The sequence below is a fragment of the Schistocerca serialis genome, chromosome 9 (assembly GCF_023864345.2).
Source record: "Schistocerca serialis cubense isolate TAMUIC-IGC-003099 chromosome 9, iqSchSeri2.2, whole genome shotgun sequence".
Lineage (NCBI taxonomy): Eukaryota > Metazoa > Arthropoda > Insecta > Orthoptera > Acrididae > Schistocerca > Schistocerca serialis.
The window spans coordinates 532584337-532607224 of record NC_064646.1 but is presented as its reverse complement, the minus strand read 5'-3'; the positions used below and the strand labels follow the sequence as shown (position 1 = coordinate 532607224).

Below are 22888 nucleotides of genomic sequence, written 5' to 3'. Positions count from 1 at the left end.
TGTTGATATTCATACAAGTCATTCTCTTATCTCCAAAGGTCTCTTTAATTTTCCTGTAGGCGGTATCTATCTTACCCCTAGTGAGATAGGCCTCTACATCCTTACATTTGTCCTCTAGCCATCCCTGCTTAGTCATTTTGCACTTCCTGTCGATCTCATTTTTGAGACGTTTGTATTCCTTTTTGCCTGTTTCACTTACTGCATTTTTATATTTTCTCCTTTCATCAATTAAATTCAATATTTCTTCTGTTACCCAAGGATTTCTACTAGCCCTCGTCTTTTTACCTACTTGATCCATTGCTGCCTTCACTACTTCATCCCTCAAAGCTACCCATTCTTCTTCTACTGTATTTATTTCCCCCATTCCTGTCAATTGCTCCCTTATGCTCTCCCTGAATCTCTGTACAACCTCTGGTTCTTTTAGTTTATCCAGGTCCCATCTCCTTAAATTCCCACCTTTTTGCAGTTTCTTCAGTTTTAATCTACAGGTCATAACCAATAGATTGTGGTCAGAGTCCACATCTGCCCCTGGAAATGTCTTACAATTTAAAACCTGGTTCCTAAATCTCTGTCTTACCATTATATAATCTATCTGATACCTTTTAGTATCTCCAGGGTTCTTCCATGTATACAACCTTCTTTCATGATTCTTAAACCAAGTGTTAGTTATGATTATGTTGTGCTCTGTGCAAAATTCGACCAGGCGGCTTCCTCTTTCATTTCTGTCCCCCAATCCATATTCACCTACTATGTTTCCTTCTCTCCCTTTTCCTACACTCGAATTCCAGTCACCCATGACTATTAAATTTTCGTCTCCCTTCACAATCTGAATAATTTCTTTTATTTCATCATACATTTCTTCAATTTCTTCGTCATCTGCAGAGCTAGTTGGCATATAAACTTGTACTACTGTAGTAGGTGTGGGCTTCGTATCTATCTTGGCCACAATAATGCGTTCACTATGCTGTTTGTAGTAGCTTACCTGCATTCCTATTTTCCTATTCATTATTAAACCTACTCCTGCATTCCCCCTATTTGATTTTGTGTTTATAACCCTGTAGTCACCTGACCAGAAGTCTTGTTCCTCCTGCCACCGAACTTCACTAATTCCCACAATATCTAACTTCAACCTATCCATTTCCCTTTTTAAATTTTCTAACCTACCTGCCCGATTAAGGGATCTGACATTCCACGCTCCGATCCGTAGAATGCCAGTTTTCTTTCTCCTGATAACGACATCCTCTTGAGTAGTCCCCGCCCGGAGATCCGAATGGGGGACTATTTTACCTCCGGAATATTTTACCCAAGAGGACGCCATCATCATGTAATCATACAGTAAAGCTGCATGCCCTCGGGAAAAATTACGGCTGTAGTTTCCCCTTGCTTTCAGCCGTTCGCAGTACCAGCACAGCAAGGCCGTTTTGGTTAATGTTACAAGGCCAGATCAGTCAATCATCCAGACTGTTGCCCTTGCAACTACTGAAAAGGCTGCTGCCCCTCTTCAGGAACCACACGTTTGTCTGGCCTCTCAACAGATACCCCTCCGTTGTGGTTGCACCTACGGTACGGCTATCTGTATCGCTGAGGCACGCAAGCCTCCCCACCAACGGCAAGGTCCATGGTTCATGGGGGGGAAGTTACCATTGTCCTTTGCATAATCTGTGAGCAGTCGGGGTTTGTGATGTAGTTCCTGTAGCAGATTTTCTGCCAGACATTTTGTGTTACATCTGGTTTTCCCTTAACCCTTTACTGGCCAAAAGTCTATTGGATCTTTTTTTTGCAAACTTTTATACATAAATATGTTACATTGAGTGATAAATTGAATAAAAAGTTGTTTTGAAAAGTTTCAGTTTATTAGAACAAAAACTACAGAAGTCCCATTTTTGGGACATTGGCCAAATGCGCTATCCAAATTCACAATCTTATTCTCCATGCATAATATTGTAAGAAGCAACACAAACATTAAATAAAGAATATTTTAATGTTATGGAATGTATATTCAGTATGAAATGAAGCAAAACACTTGTCATGTACACCAACATTGCACCTATCACAAATTTTTGTTGTTTTTTTCTTGCAGTAAGCACATCTCTTCTGTGTTTCACTTGGCACAAAGAAAATATTTCCTGGATCTAGTCGTACAGCTGTGCTCACCCGTCCTCCCATCAATTTGCTTCCTTGTGGTCCTCTTTGTTTTGGTACTGATCCTTTTTTCTTTGATAGAAAAAACATCACTATTCTCTGTCGGAAATCCAAAAGTAAGAGCTTCTCATTAGAGTTAGCAATTTGGTATGCACGCCATGTGTTTACTACGCAGATATATATCATCTGTGTGAATAATGGCCACCACCATTTCTTTGACCTTATCCTCGTCCTATAAAGTGATATCTGCTTGTCCAGTAGATATATGCCACCCATATGGGCATTGTATTCTTCAATGATATGTGGCAGTGTAACAGATATTTCCTTTTTTTTTTGCCCGTGAATATCTTTTTGTAGAACTCGAGGAATAATAGTACTGTTATTTGTCACTACACATACTGGTTTGTTGTCACTCCATTTCACAACCAGAACTTCATTCTCTTTGTCAAATCTGTAGTCATAGAATCCTCGTTCCTTCCTTTTGCCATTCTTTTCGAGTCAATCAAAGGACATGCATTAGTTCGGATCTCTGTTATTGTTCCTGCAGCTTTCATTTTACTCTTTCCGAGTGTGATCAGTGTGTCAACACTGGTGAAAAAGTTGTCAAAGAAAAGCTTATAATTCGGATACTCTGATTCTGGAATCATGCTGGTTAGTTCATTTATTACCCTTGCACCTAAAGGCTCCTGTTTGTTGTCAGTCTTGCCACAGTATGGTGAAAAATTATAAAGAAAGCCATTGGAACTTGTAAGACACCAAATTTTATATCCAACTTTGATAGGCTTTTCCCTCAGAAACATTTTAGCTGAATGTTTGCGATAATAATGTACCATTATTTCATCAGTTGAGAGTTCTGAATGAAATACGCCAAATTTACCAAATTCCTATTTCAGCATTTCAAATTATAACCTCAGTTTGTACATCTTGTCGTTTCTGTCTATTTTGGAGTTGTCATTGAGATGAATGAATCTCTTTATTTCCCAAACCTATTTCTTGACCCAGAGTTGAAGACTAAAGGAACACCGACATCAGGAGCCTGTTCCCAGTACTTATTCTTGTGGGGAAGCTTATGATAACCACTCAGAAGTAGTACGCCAATAAATAATTTTAGTTCTTCTTTGGTTAGCAGAAAATTTATTCTGTTATGTTGGCAAGAATAAATTTCGCTTTGTTCAATAATAGTATCCATTAGTTTCTCAGAAAAAAAATCCTCAAACACTTGGGGCACTGTGTTATTTTCTAGACATTCCGCATCATAATGTTTGTTGCTCTTCCCTGGTTCACTATTGTTTGTGTACGTTGGTTGACATTTATACCACTTACATATATATTTTTTTGTAGATAACATACCACTTTCTCCTCCACCTCCCAACGCTTTCCTTCTTTTGGCTTCTGGATGTACAACTGTAGCATTAACTTCATCTCAGCTGGTTGTGAGTTCTAAAGTACCGGCGTCATCTTGTACAACAGTACATTTTCGTCAGTGTCTTCTTCATCTGTTATTACATCTGCATCGGGTGGAATAATCGCCAATTCTGTATATCATCTTCATCGTCACTCTCTTGATGGTTCTCTAGTTCTGCTAGAATTTCTTCAAATGTAAGTTTACGCGGCATGTTTTTGTCCTGTTGGAATCGTAAAATTAGAATAGAATATGAAAAAAGCAGATATAAAGAACATAAAATGCAATTCTTCTCTGTATATTACGTGTATACAAGAATAGGGCACATCAACAATAAATGATAGTATGATTATATTTATATAATAGAGGGAAAAACACACAGGGAGAGGGTAAGGAATCATTCCAATCCCGGGAGCGGAAAGACTTACCTTAGGGGGAGAAAAGAACAGGTATACACTTGCACACACACCCATATCCAACCACACATACACAGACACAAGCAGACATTTGTAAAGGCAAAGAGATTCGGCAGAGATGTCAGTCGAGGCAGAAGTACAGAGGCAAAAATGATGTTGAAAGACAGGTGAGGTACGAGCGGCGGCAACTTGAAATTAGCGGAGGTTGAGGCCTGGCGGTTAACGAGAAGAGAGGATATACTGAAGGGCAAGTTCCCATCTCTGGAGTTCTGACAGGTTGGTGTTAGTGGGAAGTATCCAGATAACCCGGACGGTGTAACACTGTGCCAAGATGTGCTGGCTGTGCACCAAGGCAAGTTTAGCCACAGGGTGATCCTCATTACCAACAAACACTGTCTGCCTGTGTCCATTTCCCCCCTGCGGGTTCGAGGGTTAGAATATGCCCGCGGTATTCCTGCCTGTCGTAAGAGGCGACTAAAAGGAGTCTCAACTGTTTCGGCCTTTAATGTGATGGTCCCCATTAGGGTTTGACCTCCATTTTTCCAAATTCAACAGAAGTAAGAGCCTTTTGGGGAAGGACCCCTTACGTGGTGCACCATCAGTCCTCTGTGCCCTAAGACCTTGGCACTCTTTATCGTCTGGGCGTCGTAACTGCACCCTCCATCCCTCATTTTGGGCATACACACCTGATGGATTGTGTAAGTTACGCCCTTAGTGCATCATCATCTGCACCCACGATCACTATGGACTACCCATGGCACCCAAAATCCAGCACGGTAGCCAGCCCGTTGTGGTGGGGTCGTCATGTACCCTCTAGGTTGTAGCCCCCTGACAACACAGGGATCGTACTGCTGATGCCTGAGCTGCCGCCTCCCCACGTAAGCCAAGGAGTAGATGCCCGTCTCTCCGGGGCATCAGGACTCCCGGCAACGGCCATCCTGCTAGGTGGCCTTTGCTGTGGCTGGGTGCCACCCGTGGGGAGAGCCCCTGGTCGGAGTGGGTGGCATCGGGGTGGATATCCCGCAGTGAAATGGGTACAATCTCAATCCGGTGGTCGCATGACCACCAACGTCTCTAAGCGCAATAAAGTAGACTTTAACGCTGTGGCATGTAACCCCAAATCGTCCCCTTCCCTAGCCACGCCCTGGGAGGGACGCAGGGCTGCGGACAGACAGGAGCCATATTCACCGTGATATCTTGTGTGCAGCAGAACTGATGGGGATTCATTTTTGGGGACTAAGCCTCTGTTCTTTGTGACCCATCTTGAAGATAAGTTCGGGGAAGTGGCCTCTCTTTCCAAAATGCGGAGCGGGGCCATTTTGATACAAGCACCTTCCTCTGCACAGTCAAGGGCGTTGCTCGCCTGTGAGAAGCTTGGTGACATACCCGTTAACGTCACTCCCCATAAGTCACTAAATTTTGTCCAGGGGATTATCTTTCATAAAGATCTTCTGCTACCGTCTGATGACGAGCTACGGGAGAACCTGGCACGACGAGGTGCACACTTCGTTCGTCGTGTCTTTAGGGGACCCAAGGATAATAGGATCGCTACCGGTGCTTTCATCCTGGCCTTTGAGGGCGACTGCTTGCCTGAGAAGGTCAAGGTCATGATCTACCGGTGCGATTTCAAGCCCTATGTCCCGCCCCCTATGCGATGCTTCCAGTGCTGGAAATTCGGACACGTGTCCTCCAGATGCACTGCCAGCCCCACATGTCGCGATTGTGGACAACCTTTGCATCCAAGTGCTCCGTGTGCTCCACCTCCCACCTGCGTTAACTGTGGGGAGCATCATTCTCCCTGCTCGCCAGACTGTGCAGTCTACCATCAAGAGCGGAAGATACAAGAAATTAAGACCCTGGACCATTTAACTTACCAAGAGGCGAGGAAGAAATTAGAATGGCTCAACCCCACACCTATGTTGAGGAGTTATGCTGCTGTAACACTGCAGCCACCAGTTCCTGCAAAGACTCCTTTGACAGTTGGCCAACCGAACAGTCACGTTTCACCTGCCCCACCATCGGTGGGGGCCACTCTCTATTCCACTGCTCCCAAAACACAGTTTGGGAGCAGTGCGCCCCAAGCAACCGGGGACGTCGGTCCCCACCTCTCAGCTGGAGCGGCGACAGCCCTCTCCGGCTCCTCAGCCGGGGAAGCGACATCTCTCTCCGGCTGTTCAGCCAGAGACGCAACAGCCTCCTCCGGCCTCACTTGTTCGGAAGGGATCCCTTGGGGGAGTCCCTTCCAAGGACTTCCCCAGTGTCTCACAAGACACTAGCCAGTGGCTGAAGAAGCCACCAGCTGCTGGTCGAAGGGCTTCACGCTCTTCCTCTGTTCCTGATAATGCGTCAGGAAAGCCCACCCAGCATGCCAACCCTCCTCCGAAAGACAAGAGAGAGAAGAGGAACCTCTCCAAGAAGGATAAGGACCCAGTGGTTCCCGCACCAACGCTTCCTGTCAGCTCAGCCTCTGAGGATGAGGTCGAGCTCTTTGCGTCCCCTGATGACCTGGATCTCGCCGTCTCCTCAGAAACGATGGCCGTAGCGACATCCGTCACTCAGTCGGTGGTAGCATGTGACCCTGCCCAGTAATTTGCCTTTTCAGTGCCTGAATGCCTCTACAGGACACGCTTTGTACAATCCTCCAGTGGAATTGTGGCGGTTATTTTAGCCATCTACCTGAGCTACGTCAGCTTGTAAGCTTGACACCTGCTTTATGCATTGCTCTCCAGGAAACCTGGTTCCCGGCAATGCGGACCCCTGTCCTCCGTGGATACAGGGGTTATTACTGCAACCGAAGCACTTACAATAGTGTGTCAGGTGGAGCCTGCGTGTGTGTCCTTACCTCTGTATATAGTGCTCCTGTGCCCCTTCAAACATCTTTGGAAGCTGTGGCTGTCCGCGTAAGGACTACCCAGGACTTAAACGTCTGCAGTGTCTATCTCCCTCCAGGTGGTACAGTCTCCCTGACCGAATTGGCTGCTCTTGTCGCCCAACTTCCCACGCCTTTTCTTCTCCTTGGGGATTTTAACGCCCACAATCCCCTGTGGGGTGGATCGAAGATTACTGGCCAAGGCAGAGATGTCGAGAATCTCATCTCCCAACTTGACCTCTGCCTCTTAAACACTGGCGCTGCCACGCATTTCAGTGTGGTGCATGGCACGTTCTCGGCCATAGATCTGTTGTTGTGCAGCCCAGGGCTTGTACCATCGGTCCACTGGAGAGTCCATGATGACTTGTGTGGTAGTGACCATTTTCCCATCTTCCTTTCACTACCCCAGCGTCGATCCCATGAACGCCTGCCTAGATGGGCATTTAGCAAGGCAAACTGGGAAACATTCTCCTCTGCTGCCACTGTTGCATCTCTCCCCCACGGTACCATCGATGTGGCGGTTGAGACACTGACTGCAGTGATTGTTTCCGCTGCGGAACGTACCATTCCTCGTTCGTTAGGGTGCCCCCGGCGAAAGGCAGTGCCTTGGTGGTCTCTGGAGGTCGCTGAAGCCATTAAAGAACGTCGGCGGGCTCTTCAGCGACATAAGCGGCACCCGTCTTTGGAGAACCTCATTTTCTTCAAACGTCTCCGTGCTCAGGCACGGCGGCTCATCAAGAGGCGGAAACAGGAGTGCTGGGAGAGGTACGTTTCCACCATTGGTTCCCGTACTTCACCCTCCCAGGTGTGGATGAAGATTCGGCGCATCTTTGGAGTGCAGCACTCTACAGGTGTCCCAGGGCTTACCATCAACGGGGCGGTATCCACCGATGCTGATGCAATCGCCGAGCATTTCGCACAGCACTATGTTCGGGCCTCTGCGTCGGGGAATTACCCGCCTGCGTTTCGCGCACTTAAACGCCGGGAGGAAGGCAAACGGCTTTCTTTAGCTTCTCACCACCCTGAGACGTATAACGCCCCATTTAGTTTGTGGGAACTCCAAAGCGCCCTGGCACAGTGCCCCGATACAGCCTCTGGGCCAGATGGCGTCAACAATCAGATGCTCAAACACCTGTCCCCGGTCTGTCAGCGATGTGTTCTTGCCATCTTCAACTGCATATGGGGCGATGGTGTCTTTCCGTCGCAGTGGCGAGAAAGTACCATCATTCCGGTGCTGAAGCCTGGTAAGGACCCGCTTACTGTGGATAGCTATCGACCCATCAGCTTGACAAATACTCTGTGCAAGCTACTGGAACGTATGGTGTGTCGATGGCTGTGTTGGCTGCTCGAGTCTCGGGGTCTTCTGGCTCAGTGCCAGAGCGGCTTCCGTCAGGGCCGTTTCACCGCCGATACTTAGGTCTTTCTTGAGTCTGCAATCCGCACTGCTTTTTCCAGGCGCCAACACCTTGTCTCCGTCTTTTTCGACCTCTCCAGAGCATATGACACGACGTGGCGGCACCATATACTCGCCACGTTGCACGGGTGGGGTCTCCGGGGCTCTCTCCCCATTTTTATTCAGAATTTTTTATCTGTTCAGACATTCCGCGTTTTAATTGGCACATCCCATAGTTCACTTCATATCCAGGAGAACGGCGTTCCACAGGGCTCAGTATTGAGCGTGCCCCTTTTCCTTGTGGCCATTAATGGCCTTGCAGCAGCAGTTGGGTCGTCTGTCTCACCCACGTTATAAGCTGACGATTTCTGCATCTTGTTCAGCTCCTCCACCATTAGTGTTGCAGAACGTAGGTTGCAGGGGGCCATACGCAAGGCGCAGGCATGGGCCCTAGCTCATGGGTTTCAATTTTCTCCTGCGAAGACTTTTTTTATGCACTTTTGTCGGTGTCGAACTGTCCATCCCCACCCTGAGCGCTATCTTCAGGATGCCATGCTCAGGGTTGTTGACACTTACCGTTTTCTGGGATTGCTGTTCGATGCCCGGCTTACTTGGCTTCCACATATTCGTCAACTCAAGCGTCAGTGCTGGCAGCATCTGAATGCCCTTCGCTGCCTCAGCAACACAACTTGGGGTGCCAATCGTAATACGCTGCTGCAGCTCTACAAAGCCCTTGTGCTGTCCCGGCTTGATTATGGGAGTGTGGCGTATGGCTCAGCGTCGCCCTCAGCGTTGCAACTGCTGGACCCCGTTCACCACTGTGGGGTTCGACAGGTGACAGGAGCATTCCGCACCAGCCCTGTGGACAGCATACTTGTGGAGGCAGGTGTCCCTCCACTGCGATTGAGGCGCCAACATTTACTGGCCGCTTATGCTGCCCATGTTTTTAGCTTGCCCGGGCATCCAAACTATCGTCTCCTGTTCCCGCAATCGGTCGTCCATCTTCCTGAACGTCGGCCCCGGTCAGGTTGTACGATCGCAGTCCACGTCAAAGGGCTTCTCTCCGGGCTTAGGGTTTTTACAGTTCCACCTCCTTTCCGGGCCACTTTGCGACACCCCCATGGTGTGTTCCTCAGCCTTGCCTTCGGCTCGACTTGGCACAGGGCCCGAAGGACTCCGTCCCTCCAGAGGCCTTCCGCTGCCGTTTTTATTCCATCTTGGCCACGTATCAGGGCTCTGGCGTTGTATACACTGACGGTTCGATGGTTGCTGGTCGTGCCGGATATGCGCTTACTCTAGGGGACCATTCTGAACAACGTTCCTTGCTGGATGGCTGCAGCGTTTACACAGCTGAGCTGGTCGCCATCTTTTGTGCCCTAGAGTATATCCACTCCTGCTCAGGTGAGTCCTTTGTTATCTGTAGCAATTCCCTGAGCAGTTTACGAGCTCTCGACCAGTATTTCCCTCGTTCTCGTCTGGTGATGGCTGTCCATGAGTCCCTGCATACTCTTGCACGTAGCGGCCGCTCTGTGGTCTTTGTGTGGACCCCAGGCCATGTTGGGATCCCCGGCAATGAGAATGTTGACCGCCTGGTGAAAGAGGCCATCAGTAAACCACCTCTGGAGATTGGCCTCCCGGCGACTGATTTGCGGGCACTATTACGCCGCAAAGTTTTCGATTTCTGGGACACTGAATGGCGCAACCTGCCCGTGCCAAACAAACTCCGTCATATCAAGGAGACGACGACTCTTTGGCGGTCATCCCTGCGAGCCACCCGCAGGGACTCAGTCGTCGTTTGTTGGCTCCGCATTGGCCACACCCGACTGACGCACAGTTATTTACTGTGTCGTGAGGATCCTCTTATTATGCGTTCAGTTAACTAAGTAGAAATTAGTATTATCTTATCTCAGTGAGGAACTTGAAACTTTCAGGACAGGTCAGGAGCATGTAGAGGTGCTCTTCCTCTACTTGAAAAGAACAGTTGACCATGCACTGAGTAGATGGGTTCCTAGTAGAACAGTTCATAATGGGATGGAACCTCCGTGGTATACAGTCACTGTAAAGAAAACGTCTAAAGGAACAGAGATTACTGCATAATAGGTGTAAAACAAAGTGTAGGATTATAGATTGAGAGACGCTGGATGAAACATGTTTGGCTGTCAAGAGAGCAATGCATGAAGCCTTCAATGGCTACTGTAGCAGAATACTGTCAAATGACATTTCACAAAATCCAAATAAATTCTGGTCGTATGTAAGGCCTGTTAGTGGCACAAAAGTTAGTGTCCAGTCCCTAGCAAGTGAGACAGGAACTGATATTGAGGGTAGCAAAGTAAAAGCTGAAATTATGAACTCGATTTTCAAATGTTCCTTTGCAAATAAAAACCCAGGAGAACTGCCCCAATTCAATCCTAGTACACTGAAAAAATGAATGAAATAGGTATTAGTGTCAGTTGTGTTGAGAAACAGTTGAAATCATTAAACAAAGCTCCAGACCCCGATGGAATCGCCGTCAGATTCTATATTGAATTTGTGGCTGAGTTATCCTCTCTTCTCACTGTAATCTATCCAAAAAACCTTACCCAGTTTTTGGAAAAAATTACAGATCACACCCGTCTACAAGAAGGGTTGTAGGAGTGACAAAACTACCATCCAGTAGCCTTGACATCGATTTGTTGTAGATTCTTAGAAAATATTTTGAGCTCAAACATAATGAGGTATCTCGAACGGAACTACCTTCTCAATATCAACCAGCATGGTTTTCAAAAACATAGATGATATGAAATCCAACTGTCACTTTTCTCACATAACTTGCTGAAAGCGTTGGATCAAGGCAACAGGTAGATAGTGTTTCTTGATTTCCTAACAGTATTTGATTCTGTTCCACACCTACACTGACTGTGAAAAGTACGATCATATGGGGTATCAAGTGAAATTCGTGACTGGATTGAGGACTTTTTGATAGGAAGGACACAGCATGTTACCTTGGATGGAGAGTCATCATCAGATGTAGAAGTAACTTCAGGTGTGCCCCAGGGAAGTGTGTTGGGGCCCTTGCAGTTCTTGTCCATTAATGACCTTGCTGTAAATAAGGATTTTTGCAGATGATGCAGTTATCTGTAATGAAGTGCTATTTCAGAGAAGCTGCATAAATATTCAGTCAGATCTTGATGAGATTTCAACATAGTGCAGTGATTGGCAACTTGCTGTGAATGTTTAGAAATGTATAAACTTAGTATCCTGTGACTATAATATGGGTGAGTCACTGTCGGAATCTGCCAACTCGTACAAATACCTGTGTGTAACACTTTGTAGGAATATGAAATGGCATGATCACATAGGTTCAGTTGTGGGTAAAGCAGGTTGTAGACTTTGGTTTATTGGTATAATAATGGGGAAGTGCAATCAGTCTACTAGAGAGATGCTTACAAGTCATTCGTGTGACCCCCCCCCCCCCCCACCATAGACTATTGCTAAAGTGTGTGGGACTTGTACCACATAAGACTAGGAGGAGACATTGAATGTATACAAAGAAAGGCAGCATGGTCAGAGGTTTGCTTAATCCATGGGAGAGTGTCACAGAGATACTGAAGGAACTGAAATGGCAGACTGTTGAAGACAGGTGTAAACTATCCCAAGAAAGTGTATTAGCAAAGTTTCAAGAACTGTCTTTAAATGATTACTCTAGGGATATACTACAACCCCCCACATATTGCTCTCACAGGGGTCGTGAAGATAAGATTAGAATGATTACTGCTCACACAGAGGCATTCAGACAAATTCAGACAATCATTCTTCCACGCTCCATACATGAATGAAACAGCAAGAAACCCTGATAACTGGTACAATGGGACTTACCCTGTACCATGCACCTCCTGGTGGATTGCAGATTATAAACGTAGATGTGAACTGACAGTCTCTTACATGTGCATGAGGGAAACATCTAATCACCTTTATTTTACCAAGACAAAAATTATGATTTACTAAAGTTTCAAACCGTGACAGGAAATAATGGATTAGGCTGTCCATAAATTATAAACTAACATTATTGTGATGATGGAAAATCTCATATAAAGACGTGAAACAAATACTAACAAAGAGATAGAGGGGCTGGCCAGTACAGCCAATAGATACACAAAACATAACAGAAAATTTACGTATCCTAGCTTTTGGAACTTTGTTCCTTCATCAGGGAGGAGAGAGGGGAAAGAAGGGGAAGAAGAGAAAGTGGATTCAGTTACTCACAACCCAGGTTATGAAGCAACAGGGTAGAGGTAAACAGGGAGGGTAGCAAAGATGGAGGCATGGGTGTATACTCTACAGTACGTCAACATGTTGCCTTGACCTGTTTGATCACCAGGTCTGGCTCCAATTCAGTGCACACGGGACATCGTCGAACAACTCCAGTGTCTCCCAAAAACAGCATTAACCATCCCTGTTTCGATGACAATGTGAAACAGGCATGGAACTTCATCCCACAAACTCATATCCAGCACAATGCATGCACGTTTGCATGCTTACATTCGGGCAGTTACACTGGATTTCAATGTATTACTGTATCACATTTGCAATGGTGTATCTCGCACTTATATTATCCTGTGATCTTGCAACGTTAATCACTTAAATAAGTTACTTAGACATATATATTCCTGAAATTTCATTACTCTACGTTAATTACTTTTTGGTGTTGCAATTTTTTTTTTTTTTCAGTGTACATGATGACTACAATAATACATTATAATGTTTCTCCAGTGGTTTCAACATTAACTTTTTAACAGAAAAGATTTTGCTTACAGTTCATTTTTAAGTTAACATTTCTAAACTTTTTAACAATCCATATTAAAGCTAGCAATAGTAACTATATTAATAATTGCTACTGTAAACAGTTACACATATGGACATCAGTTTTGAATAATGGGTTTTGAGTGTAAATAATGTTTTATGTAAGTGTTTGTATTGATACTTAAAATTAAATGTCATGTAATGAATGTCGAGATACTCATATAAAAAGTTTTGTTGGATCAAGTTATTTACGAACGCGATGTACTGTGTTCTTCCATTAGAGAATGTGACTGTATTGTTTATCGGTTTCATTACAAAATGCTAATAAGCTTTTAGTTAGAAAACCTTCTATAACTAGAATTATTAATATGAGAAAAATAGGAACAATGAAAGAACGGAAGATCAGTTGCAGAAACAAGAGTAGCTCTGAATTGCAAGAGTGGTTGCTTTTCCCACACATGTAATTAACTGGCATTATCACCACTATTAACTTACCGTGGTTTCACATCTCATCTGTTCATTGTTCCCCATGTCCTGCCCTTCTGTTCCCCCCTTCCTATTAGATCATATATGCCTCTGTTACTGTAATCGATATGTAAACAATATTTATCACATGACCTTTTTTTGTTACAGGTTGTAATATTTGACATTGCAGCTTTTGAAAATGGAGCTGGATGTTGTGCCCTCTTTCCTATTGGAGTGTTTCTCTGTGATCAGAATTGGAGGCAGACAATTCACTTGAACGTCCATTGCTGTTGTTGATGTCTTTGAATCATGTTGTTTCTTTGTGATTAATAAAAAAGTTATACAATCCAATGGTTTCTTCGCCTTGTCTTTAAAAATTCCAGACCTATTGTTCAAACACATATTTTGAGAGTTATGCATCTGAGCCTTTTTGTGGAAAGTGCGTTTCACACATACTTTCAAGATAAAATGAATAATGACCCCCATTTTGTGTGTTGGGGAAGATAATTTGATACAGCTAAATGCATATACGGGTACACACATTTGCTCGCGCCTGAGACTAAGTGAGAGTGATTCAAAGGAAGAATTCACTACTTTTTACCTACTTTCTGAATAACTCGTACTTTCGTCAGAAATCTCACACTGCAAAGTTGATTAGATAAAGGGACAAAAATGAGATTAAAATATAATTTGAAAATCAGAAAAAATAACCACTTAGTGTTTGTGTAATACTTTACGGCAAGTGTAAAATTAATTTTTAAACATTGGGAAATCTGGGATGGAATAACAATAATATGAAATAGGATAGCTTTCTGCTCCCCACCTAGAGGAGACACTGAGTGGCAGACTGGCACATTGAAGGAAGATTTTTAGATATTAGAAAGTATGGGACAGTCCTCATCAAGCAGGTGTGGTGGTGTGAGGCTGGGGTGGGAGCAGGTAAAGGCCTAGATATGTGAGACAGAGAGACTAGCAAAGGTTTAGGTAACGGGGTTTACAGGAGTGAAGAATATGTCGCAGCTAAAGTTTCTAGGCTTCGTTCCTGTGGCACCACACCTCAATGCCCTCCACTGCTCCCATTCCAATCTCACACACTGTTACTGTCCCCCTAGTACACCTCTCTCTGTCTGTCCACCTCCACACTCCCAACCAGCAGAGACTCCCTATGCTGAGGTGGGCTCTGTCCATTAGATTACACTCGTAAGATAAAAATAAACATTATGCAGCATGAAAGAATTATCTGTGTGGGATGGAAATATGTAGATGTGATGTACGTGCACAGACAAAAAAAAAAAAAAATAAATAAATAAAAAATTACAATGTCAGAAAAATTGATTGATTTATTCAAGAGAAAGAGCTTCACAAATTGAGCAAGTTGGTCCACCTCTGACTCTTGAGCAAGCTTGGCATTGATAGATTTGTTGGATGCCCTACTGAGGGACATCAAGCCAAATTCTATCCAAGTGGCACATTGTATTGTCTAAATCATGAGCTGGTTGGGTGGCCCTGCCCATAATGCCCCAGACATACTCAGTTGGGGAGAGATCCCGTGACCTTGCTGGCAAAGATAAGGTGTGGCAAGTATGAAGACGAATTGTGTGTGGGCAGGCATTATCTTCCTGAAATGTAAGCAAATGATGGCTTGTCATGAAGAGAAACAAAATGGGGTTTATAATATCGTCAACAGATGTCTGTGTTGTAATGGTGACACAGATGACAACCAAAGGGGTCCTGTTATGAAAAGAAATGGCACAGTAGACCATCAGTCCTCGTTTGGCTGTATGGCAGCCAGCAGCCAGGTTGGTATCGCACTGCTATCTGGTGTGTCCCCAGGCACGTCCCTGGTCTGGAATTGCATTGACTGGAATATAATTGGCTTCAGTGATGAATCCCACTATGAACTGAGCCCCAATGATCAGCACAGATGTGTCTGAAGACCCCCCAGACGGTGGGATACCACCGTGAATGTCACATCCCATACGGTCCAACTACCAGGACTGATGATCTGGGGTGCGATTTCTTTTCATAACAGATCCCTTTTGGTCAACAGACGACTATGCTGTAGGGGTGACATGGATGTCACCCCTACAGCATAGTTGTCTGTTGACAATACTGCACATCCTATTTTGTTTCCCTTCTTGGCAAGCCTTACATTGCTTACATTTCAGCAAGATAAAGCCTGTCCGCACACAGCTTGTCCTCATGCTTGTCAAACCCTACCTTGGCCAGCAAAGTTGCTGGATCTCTCCCCAATTGAGAATGTAAGGAGCATTATGGGCAGGCCGTTAGACCACCTCGGGATTTTGACTATCTACAGTGACATTTGAATAGAATTTGGCATGATGTCCCTCTGTTGGACATCCAACAACTCTATCAGCCAGAGCCAAGCTTGTATAAGGGCCAGAGGTGGACCATCTCATCCAATTTGTGATGCTCTTTCTCTTGAATAAATCATCCAGTTTTTTCTGAAACTGTAATTATTTTTCTGTCTTCACATGTATGTCACATTTACTGATTTCAGCCCTATTTGGTATTTGGATAATTCCTTCAGTACCTAAGTGTTTTTTTGAGTATATATTATCTGACAGTTTCTTTTTTTTTCAGTATGCTTGTCTGCTGCACATTGCCTGCTCTAACTGGTGAGTAGCAATCTGTCCTATTTCATATTGTTAGAATTAACTTTTGACACTCAATATTTATGATGCAAGCAAACTGTTATTGCCACTTGACATGATGGTGAATGGTACTCTGTTAGCCATTGGCACAAATGGATTGACATGATAAAACAAGGGTCCACAGCTTTTACAAACTTTTTGGATGTGATAAATACTGCTTACTGCTGACAATACTTTTGTTAATTACAATATTGATCGTTTGTTATTTTCAAGCATACGTGTCAGGTGCTACGACACCTTTGAACTACTGCAAATGGACAAAGATGACCAGACTCATTTCTCTTCAGTAGAAACAACTATCGACAAGAGAAGAAACTTGATGTCATTCAAATCTACTTTTTCATTGGTAGAGATCTTTCACTCATGGGATTAGCAGCAGAGATTAAAAAGAAGCAGCAGCAAACAGATCCAAGGCATCCATTGTTTGGAACTCATGTTCTTCCATCACAACTCCTTATAATAGTATCAGCTCTGGAGAACTAAGTCCCGATTCATTTTCTTGTAACAAAATAGACTGTCATTACCTAGCAGTTAAAAATGGGAAGCTTTACATGAATGTCCTACATGCAGTTTTTTTATACTTGTGCTCTTTGAGTTCCTGTCCTAGAATACATTAAAATATTAAAAAATGTGTAAATTAATCTTTGAAACAATCCAAACCTTTCAATGGAAACCAGGAAAGACTTAGAAACATTATCATAAAGAAAAAACAAATCAAGGAAAGGTAATGTAAGGAACAATCAGGGAAAGTCTGCTGTACCCTTCCTGTTGTGTACTGTGTTATTGTTATTCTTAATTTTTTAAAATTTGATAATGGCCATTAAAGACCACGCAGAATAGCAATTGCACATTACTAGAAGCTGCCTTTGCATTCTTCCTCCAACAGCCCGTTGTATTTGCTCAGCGTAGAAGCCTTTAAAGTTGTAACTCTGGTCGGTCTGAGATGCCGCTTAGATTTAATCTAGTCTGCCAAAGATCCCTTTGTCATTCCCCTGTAGTACGTCAGAAACTTTAGGGTTGTTTCCAAGAGTATTAAAAATCTGTTTTGTCAACCTGACCTTAAAACTTTAGTCTTCCTGACTCGACAGGTGCAGGCAGTATTTCTCGATTTCTGAACAGCTTTTGACTTAGTGCCAGATCGATGCTTATTATCAAAATTGCTACCGTGAGGGGTATCGAGTGAAATTTGTCACTGGAATTGAGGATATTTTGGTAGGAATGACTTAAATGTTATCTTGGCTGGGGAGTCATCATCTGATGTAGAAATAACCTCAGATGTGTCACAGAGAGGTATGTTCATGTACATTAATGACTTTGCAGACAATATTAATAGTAAAGCACTCTTTTCACAGATAGTGCATTTATCTAGAATAAAGTACAGTCTGAAAGAAATTGTACAAACATTCGTCAGATCTTGATAATTTCAAACTTTCTTTTAAATGTTCAGACATGGAAAATCGTGCATTTTGCAAAATGAAGAAAACGCAGTGTGGTATGACTACAGTATCAGGATGTCTTGCTTGGATTAAGTCTATTCGTACAATTACCTGGGTGAAGCACTTTGTAGGGATATGAAATGAACAGTCATATGGGCCTACTCAGGGGTAAGGCAGGCGAAAGAGTGAGATTTTTTTTTGTAGAATACCATAGAAATGCAGTCATTCTACAAATCGTTTGTGTGATCCATCCTAGAATATTGCTCAAATGTGTGGGACCTGTATCAAAATGGATTAATGGGGAATTGAATGCATGCAGAGAAGGGCAGATCAAATGGTCACAGGTTTGTTTGACCCAAGGGAGAGTGTCACAGAGATGCTGAAATAACTGAATTGGCAGACGCTTCAGGATAAGATGTACACTATCCTAAGAAAGTATGCTTACCAAAAGACGACTCTAGGAATATGTTACAACCTTGTAACTATTGCTCCCATAGGAACCGTGAGGACAATATTAGATTAATTACAGCATGCAGAGAAAGATTTAAATGGTCTTGAAACATGAACAAGCTTTAATATCTGGTACAGTGAGATGTACCCTCTGTCATACTCTTCATAGTGGTTTTCAGAGTGTGGATGAACATGTAGATAGCATCATCAAGAACGCAATCAATGTGTATCTGAAACTTGAGCTTCTCCTAGTGTGTAGTGTCACAAACGTTTTGACATTATTATACATACTTCTGCCACTGGGGCAATCATAGGTAATGACTAATTTGGCAGTAATATGCAGTGCTAGATTTGTTAAAAGAAAAAAAATAGACTTCTTAACATGTATTTATGGTAAGTAGCACTCTATCATTTCCTATATTTCTAAGTTCCTACCGAGAGTTTCCATAGTTTGATTTAGACTTCTGAAAAAGTTATAACACTTTTCTGAGCTTTTTAAAAGTGTGAATACAACATTTGCATCTTACCGCTTCAACTAGAGCAAAAGTTCTATTGTACCACATCTCAAAATCTTTGGGTCCAATTTTTTTCGTCATCAGCGGTAGTATACTGTCACAAATCAAGCCTTGGTTATGTGTATTGTTAGATTTTGTTTATTATTATTTATGTGGGGTGCATGAGCAATGCAGCTGACTGGGATTCACCTGCTGCAAGTCATAGACTGACCGCTGCTGTGTTCACTGCCTGGGTCAAAGGTGCTGAAAGGATGTTCTCATTGATGCTATGGAGACACTGTTCTGTGTTTTATTTTAACAACAATTATTGTCAGTTTTTTCTTGTTTTGTTTATAAGAAAGGAATGAGGACATCATTAGATCTTTTGAAGAGTACACAACATAAATCACAAAATGTTATTTCTGTATTAGCAAAAAATTGGACTACATTGTATGATAGAGATGAAAAAGAAACCGTGATTAAATTCTTTCTGTGTTAGATTCCTGAACCTGCCGATCTTTGAGAGAGAGGGGGGAGAAGAGAGAGAGAGAGAGAGAGAGAGAGAGAGAGAGAGAGAGGGGGGGGGGGGGGATGGGATTTAATTGTATCTCCCCATGCAGCCGTAGCATTTTGGCATGTCGTACATTGGTCAGATCATCAGTAGCTTGGAGGACTCGTATGTAGGGCATAAGCGACACACACACACACACACACTTAATAATAGTCAAGAAAATTTGCAACCGCAAAATATTGCCTTGGTACAGGTCATAGAATCTAATATACAACACAGATATTTCAATATGCATATCCAGTTACTGGAATAGTGTTATTAAGAAAGCTGTTGAGAGACAGAAGTTTTTGCTTAAATTCTTATAATTTACACCAGATGATGTACAAAATTTGAGTTAACTGAAAGATGAAAGATTAGGGTTGCATGCCCTGCCGATCCTTGTCCCCAAACGGGGACAGCCCACAAACAGAATTCTACCAGCCAGCTTGGACTGAAAACATAACACACAAGGATCGTGCCCGTGAGTGTAGATGGCTCTCGGAATATCACGCAACACGGATACCCGAGGATGGTGTCTGTCAGAGCAGATTGCAGATGAAGCAGGAAGGCAGAGGGAACAAATTACAGACCTGCCCCATTTGACGATCAGTCTCAAGTAGCACTTTGTAAAAGCAACGACTAATGTCACCGAAATATGCGAGGAAGACAATGATGTCCGACTGTGCAAAGGACAACTCGGGAATTTCAGCAAACTTCTGGAAAAACCTGAAGAATTAAATTGACAGAAACCTGTTCTGGATTGGTAACTTACAAAATAAAACATTTTCAATCTCTGGACAAGTCACAGACAAGAAAGATGATAGGCCTTTAAAAAAGAGGATACCATAGAGTGTAAAGCTGAAACATGTAAATTAGTCTGGCCAATATGCTCTACACCTGAGCAAAAGTGTCAATGAAGTGGTGCACATTTTAGGAACTGTTAAAAAAGTGTCATTTTACTTCAATGAACACAGCAATGACAACCTGATCCTAGGAGAAAAGACCTGATACACACTATTTATTTAAGAATGAACACTTCACCTCAACTTTTCACAGCACGGGACCATCAAAAATTGAAACAATAGAGCAACACAGAGGACACTACCACACAGCTGGGGGAGGGCACAGAGAGAGAGAGAGAGAGAGAGAGAGAGAGAGAGTTTAATGACCTACTTACTCACTTTTTACTGGCAACAAGATAAGAGTGCAGGTGGTGTCATATCAAAATTGTAGAAAACATACACGAGATAAAGTTTTAACAATAGCAAATTAACGTACTTGCTAGTGCTTATTTTTTGTTTTAAATATCTCTCTCAAATTGATCAGGTATTGGAAAAAGAAAGATAAATATTTTGAATTAAGACTTAAAACAGGATGGAAACGGGTACCATACTGGCCTGAATATAAGATACACCATTTCTACAAAAAATCTCCAAAAAAATTAGAGTATACAGCACACCCCATAAAAACTGGGACTTTTATGAATCATAGAAACCTCAACTGTAGTGCTTCTTCTTAAGTATGAAATGAAACAAAAATATCACTACAGTTTGTAAATCAATTGTTGTGTATGAGGTAGCAATGCAAACATTCTCTTTGTTGATATCCCATTTAGGTAGTGACTACAGAGGGATCCAGAAAAATGTAGACATTCTCTGATAGTTATTACCTTTGGAACAATGTGTTATATGGCTGCAATTTTGAGTGGTAGCATAAACCACTGTTTTCCCAACAGATCTTGTCGTGTGGGTTTCCAGCAGATGACAATGCAGCACTGAATGAAGTACAACTATTGTTTGAGCAATGCAAGGCTGTACTGAAACAACAATTTATTGTATTTGGTATAAATTTTAAGCCGACAATACTGTTTAAAATGTGCACAAGGAAAGGTCCTCCGAACAAGAACATCAACCTCCAGGTTCCAGCACTGCTGTATTGCAACATTTTTGTAGATCATCTCAAAAATCTATGAAGCAGGATGTATGGGGAAGTGGGGTAAGCTGATCAAGTGCATGATAAATTCTGAAGACTGCAAAGTGGAAAGCGTACATTCCAAGATTATTTCACACTATGAATGAGGACAACTCGAATCGAAGGATGGAGCACTACGAGTGGTCTGAAGGCATGCTTCACGAAGATGAATGGTTTGCAGGGAAGGTTATCTGGCCTAATGAGGCACAATTCAACCTGAATGGTAATGTAAACTGTCATAGCTGCGTGTATTGGGCTGCTGAAAATCCTCATGTTCACATGGACAAACATGTTACTTCACTTGGTGTTAATGTGTGGTGTGGTCCGTCATAGTATTGTTTCTCTGACCCATTCTTCTTTGAAGGTACATAACTGGTGAGGTGTATCATATGCTGCAAACATTGATTTTATTAGCCATCCAAGAGGTGTTTGGAAACAAAAGATTTTTACCTACAAGACTATTCCGCCTCACCACCACAGAGATATCAGATTCTACTTAGATGAAAATTTACCTGGACGACGGATAAGTCGAAGAGGAGCTGTCAAGTGCCCACCAAGGTTACGGGACCTTACAATTCTCGACTTCTACCAATGGGGGACCTCAACAAACAAAGTTTACCAACAGAACCCAGCTACACTGAATGAGATATGAGAAACCATCAAGACATCCTGTGCAGCTACCACACTGGCAACACTGACAGCTGTACTTCAGTCAACAATTCAGCAACATTGATGTTGCTTGGCTGCTAACAGGTGTCACTTTGAACACACAAAATGATCTTCCTCCCATGCAAGAATTTTGACACTATGCCATTTTGTTCCATCAATATTGACTATCAAAGAGAGTCTACATTTTTCTGGACCCCTCTGTATTACCATTCTCACAGTTTCTCTATTTTAGACAATGGGACAGGCACAATTTTTCTCTAACTAAAGAATATAATTTATTCTTCACCAATGAAGCACAACATTGAGAGAAAATTTTGGAATTCGGTACAGTTACGTTGCAAATTTCAAACTCACAGTTATTCATCTAACAGATGTGCTTTTTAAAGGTACGGTTCAAGAAATGCTGCACATGCAATGCCCGGGATTGTAGTGACGGCACTGTACTTTGGGAGGAGAGTGACAAAAATACTGACAGTGATAAAACAATGAATGTTAGTGAAGTTAAGAGTGTCTTACATGAAAACTGCAACTGAAAGCTTTGTTTTTGTGTGTAATTTATCTACAGTGTACTACAAAAAAAGTGGTTAAGGGTAAATCACATGTTGAAAAGCTTTTGTAAATGGGCAACTTGACAAATTATTTTTAATTAAGTTTCTCTCTTTTTCGAAATTAAAGGTGCAACTTATATTCAGTCCAATTCGATGTGTATATAATTTATTATAACTACGAACAGACTTTGAAATTTGCCTACATCATACCAGGTATACTTAACTTATTTCACTGACCCACACAGATGCTCATGTCCGGTGGAAGTCTCCTCTAGTTCCCCCACTTTTGGCCAGAAGCATTATTTCAGATATCACAATGTCATGACTCACAGCTTTGCACATATCGTACACTGTTAAGGCAGACACCGATACAGCAGTGAGAGCTTCCATCTCCACGCCCGTCTGCCCTCTACACTTTGCCGTGCCAGTTATAATCACACAGTTGAGAGCAGAGTCCAGTTCAATGTCCACAGCCTCAGAGGATAAAGATATATTATGACACAGAGGGATAAGGCTGGACGTCTGCTTGGCCCCCACAATTCCCGCCAGGCGAGCAACGCTAAGTACGTCACCTTTCTCGTACGAGTTTCATCAGTTCGGGTCCCACAAAAACCTTTGCTCGTGCTGTA

The 22888-nt window shown here is 43.0% G+C and overlaps 1 protein-coding gene across 1 annotated transcript in view; it reads left to right on the top strand.

The window, feature by feature from the left end:
• LOC126419137 (14 kDa phosphohistidine phosphatase-like) overlaps window positions 1-13817 on the top strand; it is a 45231-nt gene extending 31414 nt beyond the window's left edge. The window contains exon 5 of the mRNA XM_050086245.1: window positions 13635-13817. The gene's annotated coding sequence lies outside the window, so the exon portion shown is untranslated. The remainder of the gene's footprint in view (window positions 1-13634) is intronic.
• Window positions 13818-22888: the final 9071 nt, after the last annotated feature.